Below are 15,234 nucleotides of genomic sequence, written 5' to 3' on the forward strand. Positions count from 1 at the left end.
AACATATGCTAACCATGTGTATGTGACCATTAACATTAACATCCGCTAACCATGTGTATGTGACCATTAACATCCGCTAACCATGTGTATGTGACCATTAACATCTGCTAACCATGTGTATGTGACCATTAACATCTGCTAACCATGTGTATGTGACCATTAACATCTGCTAACCATGTGTATGTGACCATTAACATCCGCTAACCATGTGTATGTGACCATTAACATCTGCTAACATGTGTATGTGACCATTAACATCTGCTAACCATGTGTATGTGACCAATAACATTTGCTAACCATGTGTATGTGACCAATAACATCTGCTAACCATGTGTATGTGACCAATAACATCTGCTAACCATGTGTATGTGACCAATAACATTTGCTAACCATTTGTATGCGATCAAAAACATCTGCTAACCATGTGTATGTGACCATTAACATCCGCTAACCATGTGTATGTGACCATTAACATCCGCTAACCATGTGTATGTGACCATTAACATCCGCTAACCATGTGTATGTGACCATTAACATCCGCTAACCATGTGTATGTGACCATTAACATCCGCTAACCATGTGTATGTGACCATTAACATCTGCTAACCATGTGTATGTGACCATTAACATCCGCTAACCATGTGTATGTGACCATTAACATTCGCTAACCATGTGTATGTGACCATTAACATCTGCTAACCATGTGTATGTGACCAGTAACATCTGCTAACCATGTGTGTGTAACCATTAACATCCGCTAACCATGTGTATGTGACCATTAACATCCGCTAACCATGTGTATGTGACCATTAACATCCGCTAACCATTTGTGATAGCTACCTATGCGGTAAAAAAATTGTGAAAATATGCGGTTGGGTCTTTTGCTATTGTGGTTAGCTAATAGAAATACATATTGTGTTTTCGCTGTAAAACATTAAAAAAATCGGAAATGATGGCTGGATTCACAAGATGTGTATCTTTCATCTGGTGTCTTGGACTTGTGATTTCATGATATTTAGATGCTAGTATTTACTTGTGGCGCTATGCTAGGCTATGCTAGTCAGCTTTTTTACTGATGAGGGTGCTCCCTGATCCGGGATTGTGACCAAGTAGAAGTTAACATCTGCTAACCATGTGTATGTGACCATTAACATCTGCTAACCATGTGTATGTGACCATTAACATCTGCTAACCATGTGTATGTGACCAATAACATCTGCTAACCATGTGTATGTGACCATTAACATCCGCTAACCATGTGTATGTGACCAATAACATCTGCTAACCATGTGTATGTGACCATTAACATCCGCTAACCATGTGTATGTGACCAATAACATTTGATTTGATTTGCCCTGACCCCACAAGATGTGTCAGTTTTGTCAATTTATTCATTGTCTTTTGTTTGAGACCCTCCTGTCAAGGTTGAGTAAGGACTAGTCTACCTGGTTACACATATAGAAGTAGGACCAGTCTACCTGGTTACACATATTGAAGTAGGACTAGTCCACCTGGTTACACATATAGAGGTAGGACTAGTCTACCTGGTTACACATATAGAAGTAGGACTAGTCTACCTGGTTACACATATAGAAGTAGGACTAGTCTACCTGGTTACACATATAGAAGTAGGACTAGTCTACCTGGTTACACATATAGAAGTAGGACTAGTCTACCTGGTTACACATATAGAAGTAGGACTAGTCTACCTGGTTACACATATAGTAGTAGGACTAGTCCACCTGGTTACACATATAGAGGTAGGACTAGTCTACCTGGTTACACATATAGAAGTAGGACTAGTCCACCTGGTTACACATATAGAAGTAGGACTAGTCTACCTGGTTACACATATAGAAGTAGGACTAGTCGACCTGGTTACACATATAGAAGTAGGACTAGTCTACCTGTCCTGAGCACGAATGTAGGCCTATAAATGTGCCCATTTGGGGATGTCTGATAGTATTTCTCATTGTCTTAATGCACCACCACTAATGAGTTGTGGAGCCTCTCAAAGCAAATTTCTCTTCACCTCTAACAGCAAGTAAACAAAGTCTAATCAAAATCAATTGCAAATGAGAATAACTCCTCAAAGTATTTGTAAAATATTTCCAGCTCTCACCCTTTCGATAACCACTCGGCACAAAAGGGGAAAACGTAATGCGCTGATCCAGTGGAAATGTCAAAACACCTGATTACTTCTTATCCCTTTCACAAATAGCCTACAGCTGTGTCGGTCGAGAACTCACTGGAGCAGGAAACTGAGGGCCCAGAATATTTTATACAATGTTTCAAGTTCGTTATAGACAGGTCATGTGATTTATAGGACATCTATTTGCAATGTTTTTATTTGTTATGTAGGCTATTTTTTACATAATTGGCAATGGCAATAAAAGTTACTTTTAGATTTGTATAATTTTCATTTAGATAGAATGTAGATTAATCACAGACAATGATTTTGAGATACTATTATACATTAAATTAAACTGTTCCAGCAAAATGTGCAAATGAAAATCATAACCGGCACGCAGATCGGTAGAAATGGTCAGATAAATTTGCACTCCAAATGTAGGTTGCCGACTGCTTGTTTAGCCTATTACCAGCAACGTCAGAATGTATGAAGGCCAGCAGGAGTTGGTTCAGGAAGAGTTTATTCTCTTCTGATTGGGCGATATTGATGTAATGGCATGAAAATAAATTGGCTGAATATTATACAATGACTTATCAACAGCTCTAACAATTTGACCCCCACAGGAAATCTATACTGGCAATTCTAGAATATACTATATAGCCTAGAAACCTGGTTAAACTATCATTATGACATCATTGATGAATTCTAGAATATACTATATAGCCTAGAAACCTGGTTAAACTATCATTATGACATCATGGATGAATTCTAGAATATACTATATATCCTAGAAACCTGGTTAAACTATCATTATGACATCATGGATGAATTCTAGAATATACTATATATCCTAGAAACCTGGTTAAACTATCATTATGACATCATGGATGAATTCTAGAATATACTGTATATCCTAGAAACCTGGTTAAACTATCATTATGACATCATGGATGAATTCTAGAATATACTATATATCCTAGAAACCTGGTTAAACTATCATTATGACATCATGGATGAATTCTAGAATATACTATATATCCTAGAAACCTGGTTAAACTATCATTATGACATCATGGATGAAATCTAGAATATACACTGCTCAAAAAAATAAAAGGGAACACTAAAATAACACATCCAAGATCTGAATGAATGAACTATTCTTATTAAATACTTTTTTCTTTACATAGTTGAATGTGCTGACAACAAAATCACACAAAAATTATCAATGGAAATCAAATTTATCAACCCATGGAGGTCTGGATTTGGAGTCACACTCAAAATTAAAGTGGAAAACCACACTACAGGCTGATCCAACTTTGATGTAATGTCCTTAAAACAAGTCAAAATGAGGCTCAGTAGTGTGTGTGACCTCCCTACAACGCCTGGGCATGCTCCTGATGAGGTGGCAGATGGTCTCCTGAGGGATCTCCTCCCAGACCTGGACTAAAGCATTCGCCAACTCCTGGACAGTCTGTGGTGCAACGTGGCATTGGTGGATGGAACGAGACATGATGTCCCAGATGTGCTCAATTGGATTCAGGTCTGGGGAACGGGCGGGCCAGTCCATAGCATCAATGCCTTCCTCTTGCAGGGACTGCTGACACACTCCAGCCACATGAGGTCTAGCATTGTCTTGCATTAGGAGGAACCCAGGGCCAACCACACCAGCATATGGTCTCACAAGGGGTCTGAGGATCTCATCTCGGTACCTAATGGCAGTCAGGCTACCTCTGGCGAGCCCATGGAGGGCTGTGCGGCCCCACAAAGAAATGCCACCCCACACCATGACTGACCCACCGCCAAACCGGTCATGCTGGAGGATGTTGCAGGCAGCAGAACGTTCTCCACAGCGTCTCCAGACTGTCACGTCTGTCACATGTGCTGAACCTGCTTTCATCTGTGAAGAGCACAGGGCGCCAGTGGAGAATTTGCCAATCTTGGTGTTCTCTGGCAAATGCCAAACGTCCTGCACGGTGTTGGGCTGTAAGCACAACCCCCACCTGTGGACATCGGGCCCTCATACCACCCTCATGGAGTCTGTTTCTGACCGTTTGAGCAGACACATGCACATTTGTGGCCTGCTGGAGATCATTTTGCAGGGCTCTGGCAGTGCTCCTCCTTGCACAAAGGCGGAGGTAGCGGTCCTGCTGCTGGGTTGTTGCCCTCCTACGGCCTCCTCCACATCTCCTGATGTACTGGCCTGTCTCCTGGTAGCGCCTCCATGCTCTGGACACTACGCTGACAGACACAGCAAACCTTCTTGCCACAGCTCGCATTGATGTGCCATCCTGGATGAGCTGCACTACCTGAGCCACTTGTGTGGGTTGTAGACTCCGTCTCATGCTACCACTAGAGTGAAAGCACCGCCAGCATTCAAAAGTGACCAAAACATCAGCCAGGAAGCATAGGAACTGAGAAGTGGTCTGTGGTCACCACCTGCAGAACCACTCCTTTATTGGGGGTGTCTTGCTAATTGCCTATAATTTCCACCTGTTGTCTATTCCATTTGCACAACAGCATGTGAAATTTATTGTCAATCAGTGTTGCTTCCTAAGTGGACAGTTTGATTTCACAGAAGTGTGATTGACTTGGAGTTACATTGTGTTGTTTAAGTGTTCCCTTTATTTTTTTGAGCAGTGTACTATATATCCTAGAAACCTGGTTAAACTATAATTATGACATCATGGATGAATTCTAGAATACACTATATATCCAAGAAACCTGGTTAAACTATCATTATGACATCATGGATGAATTCTAGAATATACTATATATCCTAGAAACCTGGTTAAACTATCATTATGACATCATGGATGAATTCTAGAATATACTATATATCCTAGAAACCTGGTTAAACTATCATTATGACATCATGCATGGCCAGTCCTTGTATTCATAGTGTAGGGAATTCAGGGGGTAGCCCTGAGCTGAACTCAAACCTGGGTCCAGTGACTGTCAAGCCAACACCTTATAACTGTTACACCAAGATGTCTGAACTTCTTGACGAGGTCGCTAGGTGTTGGATTACGGTTGATACAATAGCTTTCTCTATGAATTTGAGAGTGGTTACATTTCTCCAGACCCCATCCCAGCCCCCATCCCTCAGCTGTTTACCAAACCAAGTCTCTGCGCAGCCATTTTGTTGCTGTTTAAATACTAGGTTGTCCCTTTAAAAAAGCCACACAAGAATCAATCAACCAATAACAAAGCTGTAATTCCACCACTCTTTTGCTAATAAGATGATGGATGGGGCTGGAGAAATGTAACTACTTTCAAATTCATAGACAGACCAATGGATGCAAGGACTGACCATCCATGATATCAACATTATAGTTTTAACCATGTTGAGTCTGTTGATTTACATTGTTTCTAAACATTGGAGTAAAAAAATCTTATTCTGGGTTCTGATGGGGTACAACAGTTGAACTAAGCTCATGAGGCATGTGTTATATTCTTCAAGAATCAATGGCTATAAATAAATAATTTAAAAATCTAAATATGGATGTGGTAATTGCAGATTTCCCCTTTAACACCACACATCCTTCCAGTTCTCTGCTGCCAGTGACTGGAACAAATTTCAAAAATCGCTGAAGCTGGAGACTTATATTTCCCTCACCAACTTTAAACATCAGCTATCTGAGCAGCTAACCGATCGCTGCAGCTGTACATAGTCCTCTGTAAACAGCCCGCCCAATCTACCTACCTCATCCCCAAACTGTTTTTATTTTTTTCTGCTCTTTTGCACACCAGTATCTCTACTTGCACATCATCATCTGCTCATTTATCCCTCCAGTGTTAATCTGCTAAATTGTAATTCTTCGCTACTATGGCCTATTTATTGCCTACCTCCTCATGCCTTTTGCACACACTATATATAGACTTTCTTTTCTTCTACTGTCATTGACTTGCTTATTGTGTTATTGGCTTGTTTATTGTATGTTATTCCATGTGTAACTCTGTGTTGTTGTCTGTGTCACACTGCTTTGCTTTATCTTGGCCAGGTCGCAGTTGTAAATGAGAACGTGTTCTCAACTGGCCTACCTGGTTAAACTATCATTATGACATCATGGTCACCTGGTTAAACTATCATTATGACATCATGGCCACCTGGTTAAACTATCATTATGACATCATGGCCACCTGGTTAAACTATCATTATGACATCATGGCCACCTGGTTAAACTATCATTATGACATCATGGCCACCTGGTTAAACTATCATTATGACATCATGGCCACCTGGTTAAACTATCATTATGACATCATGGCCACCTGGTTAAATAAAGGTTAAATAAAAAAACATCAGTTCAACTGCAGAGTTTGTGTCTCTGTTTTTAAGACAGTACTTACTAGTGTTAATCAGGGAACAGTTTCTCAAAAACATCTTATGGCTAAGTTCATCCTTAGAACCATTGGATGCCTTAAGATGCGTTTGGGAAACCGGGCCCAGATATCCAGTTTCCTCCTCCTCCTCTTTCGATGTGACAGTCATCTCCCCTTCCTCCTCTTTCACCCCAAAAGCTGCATCCTCCTCTTCTTTTACTGTAAAATCCTCTTCCTCTTTGACCGCGTCTTCCTCTTCTTTCACTGAAACGTCTTCCTCTTCTTTCACTGTAACAGCCTCATCCTCTACTTCTTGTTTAACTGTAACAGCCTCACCCTCTAATTCTTGTTTTACTGTGATATCCTCCTCCTCTTTCACCAGAGCTTCTTTCTCCGTCCAGCAGACCTCCTCTTCATTAACAAGAGAGTAGCTTAGTGACCTCATGGTTGGAGATGTTAGCTAGCTAGGCTAATGCTAACTTAACCAGCCCGCTAGATGAAATAAAACAATACCGTAAATATGAAAATTATTAAATTAAAAGGGATAACTAACTAGATGACAGAAGTGGGTTTAAAATACAGTGGCTAATATACACTAAAGCGTCTAACGAGCTTTATTGGTTCGTCTATTGTGTCTAGCAAGCTACCGAGGCGTCTGACGAACTGTTGCTGCTGTTGAAAGAAGCGTTCCGTCCACTAGAATATACGTCACAGTAGCAGCATTGCCTTAAAATCTCACACCGCCATCTGCTGAATGGAGTGGGTAACGCAGTTGAGTAAAATGTAAATTACATTTTCAGACAAAAGGTAGGTAGGAATCAGGAACATAGCTAGTCCTAAAATATTAATTAGCCCCCCCCTAAATAATTCAATATCAGTCAATATATTTTTCCTGTGATTTCTTATTTTCGTCAACCGTTCCATCGCATCTTAAACATCTTACCGGCCGGCACTAGGACCGGGGGAGGCTGCTGCGCTAGTGACTGTTAGACTTTCTTCAGCAAAGATGGCGGACAGAAATACTAGAAGAGAGAGGTACCCCTACACAGAACTGAACTGAATCAAAGATGGTACAGTTGACAGGAATGTTAGTTCATGTAGAGACAAACGATTATGCATTTTTTTAGCATAAAATTCATTTACGAAAATCACGATTTAGCCAGCTAGCTGACTAGCTAACATTAGCCAGCTAGCTGGCTAGCTTTATGGGTGTTGTGACATGAGTATGAAATTGTAATTCTGGTTGTTTTAGGGACTCCTGAAACAACCAGCAAACCAGGCTTTCGTTTTGTGTAACAGTGGATGTAAAGAATCTAGCTAGCTGAAGAATTTACTGCAAATTGAATGTACAATTTTGTAAGCTTTCCTTGCTGATATTTGCCATGCAGATAGATGAAATAACGTAGCTAACTATGTTCTTGCTTATTGTGCAGTGGATGATTAAAATCCCTGTATGCCCATGGATGTGTAGCTAGCTATCTAGCCGATCTGTGTATGGACCCAGCCGTTTGGTATACATATTAGTCCAGAACCTAGCTATGAACCTCAGCTATCATAGCCAGTTGTATCAACTTCAAAACAGCCTGAATGACATTAATGAAGCCTATGGATTGAGTAGAATATAATATCATGTTGTGCCAAGGATGCAAGTCGTATATACATGTAGTTATTACCATGCATGAGATCCCCACATTGTAGTCTGTACATTTAATATATTCACTGATCATGTACTCTACCTTGGCAAATAAATGTGTAGTTTAGGTATGAATGTCCTTGAGATGATTATTCAGTCATATCCAATACCAGGAGTATCAAATTCCAGTCTTTGAATGACGCTGTGTCTTCATGTATGTATTACAATTATACACTTCAACAGTGTTTACCTATCTTGGTCCTGGGACATCAATGGTTACACGTTGTAACTAATAGACTAGAAACAGGATTTAACTAGTTAATTCATGTATACAGAAATATAGTTTAAAAAACAGAACACTACACTTCCTATGCATCATGTAAATACTCTTAACACCGGTTCATCTCAACATCTAATGCCCTTCATCTGCATTGATCTGATAAACACAGGATCGGTGGAGGATTTCATCACATTACACTTCATTGCAACCAGTAGAGAATGTGAAACGCTTTATTGAAAAGCTCATTACCCAAGTGTTATAAATACAAGTTCAATCTGTACTTCAATGCAGATCTGTTGTGCATTATAAAAACAGAGGAAGAAAGAGGAGGTGGAGAGAGAGGTGTAAAAGACAGAAAGGGAAAGAGGTAAGCACATAGGAGCAGGGAAGGCAGCACATGATTAATGAATCACAGTGCTACATAAATATTCTCTCAGTTCATCACAACTACATACTAATGTCTCACGTCGGCCTAAAGGTTATCTTAAAAGCAGGTGAGGTGGCGATGATGGGACTGGGGGTTGGCATCCTCTCACATCAAAACATATCTGCAGACGAGAGACAGATGGAGAGAGAGCATGTTTAAGCCTTGTGTTTTAATTTTTTATTCTAACATTGTTAATCATCAATCAGGAGGTGAAATGCAAAACTGACCTTGGATCATTAACTCTGGGACTACTGCATCTGTCTGTATTTCAATGTAAAGCATCTCTTTAATAATACTTCCTGTATAATATAAACTGACCTTGGATCATTAACTCTGGGACTACTGCATCTATCTGTATTTCAATGTAAAGCATCTCTTTAATAATATTTCCTGTATAATATAAACTGACCTGGGATCATTAACTCTGGGACTACTGCATCTATCTGTATTTCAATGTAAAGCATCTCTTTAATAATACTTCCTGTATAATATAAACTGACCTGACCTAACTGACATAATTATACTCAAATTGTCAGTTGATTGTATACATAATTAATTACTAAATGTTACATGAATTGTAAATATGAAATATCAAAACCAAATGTTTGTTAATATGTATAATATAGAACATAAAGTAATATGTATAAATTACTGATATCGATTAGGGGGGGGAAATCAGGATGTACGTGATGTTGAAACTAACACAACTAAAAAACACATGGAAATGGGAGATATACACTGCTCAAAAAAATAAAGGGAACACTTAAACAACACAATGTAACTCCAAGTCAATCACACTTCTGTGAAATCAAACTGTCCAACACTGATTGACAATAAATTTCACATGCTGTTGTGCAAATGGAATAGACAACAGGTGGAAATTATAGGCAATTAGCAAGACACCCCCAATAAAGGAGTGGTTCTGCAGGTGGTGACCACAGACCACTTCTCAGTTCCCATGCTTCCTGGCTGATGTTTTGGTCACTTTTGAATGCTGGCGGTACTTTCACTCTAGTGGTAGCATGAGACGGAGTCTACAACCCACGCAAGTGGCTCAGGTAGTGCAGCTCATCCAGGATGGAGGAGGTTTGCTGTGTCTGTCAGCGTAGTGTCCAGAGCATGGAGGCGCTACCAGGAGACAGGCCAGTACATCAGGAGACGTGGAGGAGGCCGTAGGAGGGCAACAACCCAGCAGCAGGACCGCTACCTCCGCCTTTGTGCAAGGAGGAGCAGGAGGAGCACTGCCAGAGCCCTGCAAAATGACCTCCAGCAGGCCACAAATGTGCATGTGTCTGCTCAAACGGTCAGAAACAGACTCCATGAGGGTGGTATGAGGGCCCGACGTCCACAGGTGGGGGTTGTGCTTACAGCACAAAACCATAAAGGACGTTTGGCATTTGCCAGAGAACACCAAGATTGGCAAATACGCCACTGGCGCCCTGTGCTCTTCACAGATGAAAGCAGGTTCACACTGAGCACGTGACAGACGTGACAGAGTCTGGAGACGCCGTGGAGAACGTTCTGCTGCCTGCAACATCCTCCAGCATGACCGGTTTGGCGGTGGGTCAATCATGGTGTGGGGTGGCATTTCTTTGGGGGGCCGCACAGCCCTCCATGTGCTCGCCAGAGGTAGCCTGACTGCCATTAGGTACCGAGATGAGATCCTCAGACCCCTTGTGAGACCATATGCTGGTGCGGTTGACCCTGGGTTCCTCCTAATTCAAGACAATGCTAGACCTCATGTGGCTGGAGTGTGTCAGCAGTTCCTGCAAGAGGAAGGCATTGATGCTATGGACGGGCCCGCCCGTTCCCCAGACCTGAATCCAATTGAGCACATCTGGGACATCATGTCTCGCTCCATCCACCAACGCCACGTTGCAACACAGACTGTCCAGGAGTTGGCGGATGCTTTAGTCCAGGTCTGGGAGGAGATCCCTCAGGAGACCATCCGCCACCTCATCAGGAGCATGCCCAGGCGTTGTAGGGAGGTCATACAGGCACGTGGAGGCCACACACACTACTGAGCCTCATTTTGACTTGTTTTAAGGACATTACATCAAAGTTGGATCAGCCTGTAGTGTGGTTTTCCACTTTAATTTTGAGTGTGACTCCAAATCCAGACCTCCATGGGTTGATACATTTGATTTCCATTGATAATTTTTGTGTGATTTTGTTGTCAGCACATTCAACTATGTAAAGAAAAAAGTATTTAATAAGAATATTTCATTCATTCAGATCTAGGATGTGTTATTTTAGTGTTCCCTTTATTTTTTTGAGCAGTGTATATATTTCCCCCAAAAATATATGGGGGATTGGAAATGATGCAGACAATTACATTGATGGAAGCAACATTCTTTCCTCAATATTAAGCTGATCCCTTAAAGAAACAGAGTCACTGACAACAACCACAACGACACAGGTGTGGCTTTAGGTTCTGACACAAGAAACAAAACAACAGAAACACAAATTCTCAGTCAAAAACACAAGTCAGAACACAGTCTCTCTATTCTCTCATGTGCTTTCAGGTCCTCTGACTGGGAAAATGTCTTCTCACAATGAGAGCAGTGGTAGGTCTTCTCCTCCTGTGTATGTATTCTTTCATGCTTATTCAGATGCCTTAACCGGTTAAATCTCTTTCCACACTGGGAGCAGTGGTAGGTCTTATCCCCTCCTGTGTGTGTCCTCTCATGCCTAGTCAGACCCCCTAACTTGGTAAAACTCTTTCCACACAGGGAGCATTGGTAGAGCTTTTCTTGTGTGTGTCCCCTCTCATGCTTTTTCAGACTCGTTAACCACCTAAAACTCTTTTCACACTGGGAACAGTGGAAGGGCTTTTCTCCTGTATGTATTCTCTCATGTGCTTTCAGGTGTAGTAATCGGGTAAAACTATTTCCACAGTAGGAGCAGTGGTGTCGTCTCGCTGGTTTGGGCGTCTCTGTGTCTGGTTCCTCTGAAGGACTCTTTCTGCTGTCAGAGTGAGAGTCTGGTCTCTCTCCTGCCAAAGACAGAGTCATTTGTTTAATACTAAAGAGAGACCTGAATGAAATCTCCACATAATAAAACTGCTTTCCTATGTGGTTTAATCCAGACTAGATCCCTCAATAACCCGAGGTCAGTCTTCACAACATTACATCATTAAAAATAACATTACAGGATTAAAATCCAGACGGAAAAAATTTACACAAGAAGCAACCTAATATCACACAGTCAATCTAGTCATTTAGTAAATCTTAAATGTAGTAAATTTAGTAGATCTTAACACACTCCCATTCACCATTCTGAGATTTAAAAACAAATGATGTAAATGATGTAGAGCTCCAAATCTAATTTCTCAGGGAATGTCATGATGTCATAATAAGAGCTCTATAATAATAGATAATGTCATGGTTACAGGCTGAGCAGAGCTCTATAATAATAGATAATATCATGTTTATAGGCTGAACAGAGCTCTGTAATAATAGATAATGTCATGTTTATATGCTGAGCAGAGCTCTATAATAATAGATAATGTCATGTTTATAGGCTGAGCAGAGCTCTGTAATAATAGATAATGTCATGTTTATATGCTGAGCAGAGCTCTATAATAATAGATAATGTCATGTTTATAGGCTGAGCAGAGCTCTGTAATAATAGATAATGTCATGTTTATATGCTGAGCAGAGTTCTATAATAATAGATAATGTCATGTTTATAGGCTGAGCAGAGCTCTATAATAATAGATAATGTCATGTTTAAAGGCTGAACAGAGCTCTAATAATAGATAATGTCATGTTTATATGCTGAGCAGAGCTCTATAATAATAGATAATGTCATGTTTATAGGCTGAGCAGAGCTCTGTAATAATAGATAATGTCATGTTTATAGGCTGAACAGAGCTCTATAATAATAGATAATGTCATGTTTATAGGCTGAGCTCTATTATCTAACTATAGCTTGACAACATTCATCTGTTTTCGTGATATGTATTATCTAACACTCACAATTTCTTTCCTTTTTGGTTACTAAGCAGTTCAATCAACATTTAGCAACTACATTAAACTAGCAACATTAGCAAACCCATTAGCTATATTTCAGAGGTTAAAAGTTGGATATGAAATGAAATGTGTCACGCAGTCGAATTTTACAATATACAGAATGTCGCACAAAATGTGTACATATTACTCTTTTGAAAACTCTCAAAACCTAACTTAACTACAACCTAACTTGACTACAACCTAACTTCACTACAACCTAACTTGACTACAACCTAACTTGACTACAACCTAACTTGATTACAACAACCTAACTTGACTACAACCTAACTTGACTACAACCTAACTTGACTACAACCTAACTTGACTAAAACCTAACTTAACTAAAACCTAACTTAACTAAAACCTAACTTGACTACAACCTAACTTGACTACAACCTAACTTGACTACAACCTAACTTGACTACAACCTAACTTGACTACAACCTAACTTGACTACAACCTAACTTGACTACAACCTAACTTAAATAAAACCTAACTTAAATAAAACCTAACTTAACTAAAACCTAACTTAACTAAAACCTAACTTAACTACAACCTAACTTGACTACAACCTAACTTGACTAAAACCTAACTTAACTACAACCTAACTTAACTAAAACCTGACTTAACTAAAACCTGACTTAACTTACATGAATTGCAATGAAAATCGGTGGTCAGCTAGCTAGAAGGGTGTATGTAGTCGTAGTTAATATTATTATTGTTTCTTGTTGACTATTCTAATTGAAATCATTCACGGTAAGGTAGTTATGTTGGATAAATAAAACACATAAGAAGCCGTATGTATCTTACATTAAAGGGCCAATGCAGCCGTTTTTAATCTCAACATCAAATCCTTTCTGGGTAACGATGAAGTAGCTTCCTGGTTTTGTTTTCAAAGATGTCCACTGTCTGGGTGTTCACTTCCCCCACGGGTTACTATAGCAACACACACCACTCCCCGTGGTTACTATAGCAACACACATCCCCTGTCATTTATATCTTGTTTGTCAATTCTGAGTGACATTAAAGTTGTGAATTTGCTAATCCATTGTTAAGGTTTTGTTGGTGACCCGCTCTTTGGTGGTTTACACATCTTACAGTGTAGTTATCAATTCCTCCATTAAATAATAACACATTCAAGCATCAACATTCAGTAGAACGCTGCTTTAAAACCACGCATCAGTTCATCAATAGTTTGTGCTCCTGTTTTTAAGACAGTACTTACTGGTCTTAATCAGATCGCCTGTCTCCTGTTCTTGTTCTTCCTCCTCCTTCAATGTGACAGTCATCTCTCCCTCCTTCACTCCAAAAACGGCATCCTCCTCCTCTTTAACTCTGAACGTGTCTTTCTCTTCTTCTTTCAGGGTAACAGCCTCATCCTCTACTTCTTGTTTTACTGTAACATCCTCTTCTTCCTTCTCCTTTTTCACGACAATGTTCAGCCACAGACCCTCTTTCTCCGTCCAGCAGACCTCTTCTTTAGCAGGAGGAGAGTAGAATAGTGAACTCATGGCCGGGGATGTTAGGTAGCTAGTTAGCATTAGCGACTAGGCTAGCGCTAGGCAAATTTAAGGCATCTGCCTGACTAACAATGTAAATATGAAAATAAATGTGTCAACTAGCTATAAAACGGAAGTATGTTTAAAACACATAGGCAAATACGCACTGAAATAGTCTAAAAAGCTTGAACGTTTAGGCCATGTCGCCTAGCAAGCTACTGAAGTGACTGACTCGCTGTTGTTGATGAAAAAGCGTCCCATCCACTAGATTATACGTCACACTGGCAGCATGGCCTGAAAAAAAACACATCGCCATCTGCTGACTGGAGTGGATATACCGCAGTTATTTGATTTATTTAATCTTACATTTAACAAGGAATACGCCCCACTGCTGGAATAATCAGCCGATCTCATTCAAATTGGACGTGTTAATGCTGCTCAGGAAGTTTAGATTGAGGACCTAGAAGGTGAAAATGTAACTGTTGTTTATTTTTTGTTTTATTTTCACCAGGTAGGCCAGTTGAGATAAAGTTCTCATTTACAACTGCGACCTGGCCAAGATAAAGCAAAGCAGTGCGACAAAAAACAACACAGAGTTACACATGGGATAAACAAACGTACAGTCAATAACACAATAGAAAAATCTGCATACAGTGTGTGCAAATGGAGTAAGGAGGTAAAGCAATAAATAGGCCATTAGTGGGGAAGTAATTACAATTTAGCAATTTACACTGGAGTGATAGATCTGCAGATGAGGATGTGCAAGTAGAAATACTGGTGTGCAAAAGAGCAGAAAAACAAAAACAAATATGGGGATGAGGCAGTTGGTTGGATGGGCTATTTACAGATGGGCTGTGTACAGCTGCAGCGATCGGTAAGCTGCTCTGACATCTGATGCTTAAAGTTGGTGAGGGAGATATAAGTCTCC

This window comes from Salvelinus namaycush, unplaced genomic scaffold (genome assembly GCF_016432855.1).
Source record: "Salvelinus namaycush isolate Seneca unplaced genomic scaffold, SaNama_1.0 Scaffold2, whole genome shotgun sequence".
NCBI lineage: Eukaryota > Metazoa > Chordata > Actinopteri > Salmoniformes > Salmonidae > Salvelinus > Salvelinus namaycush.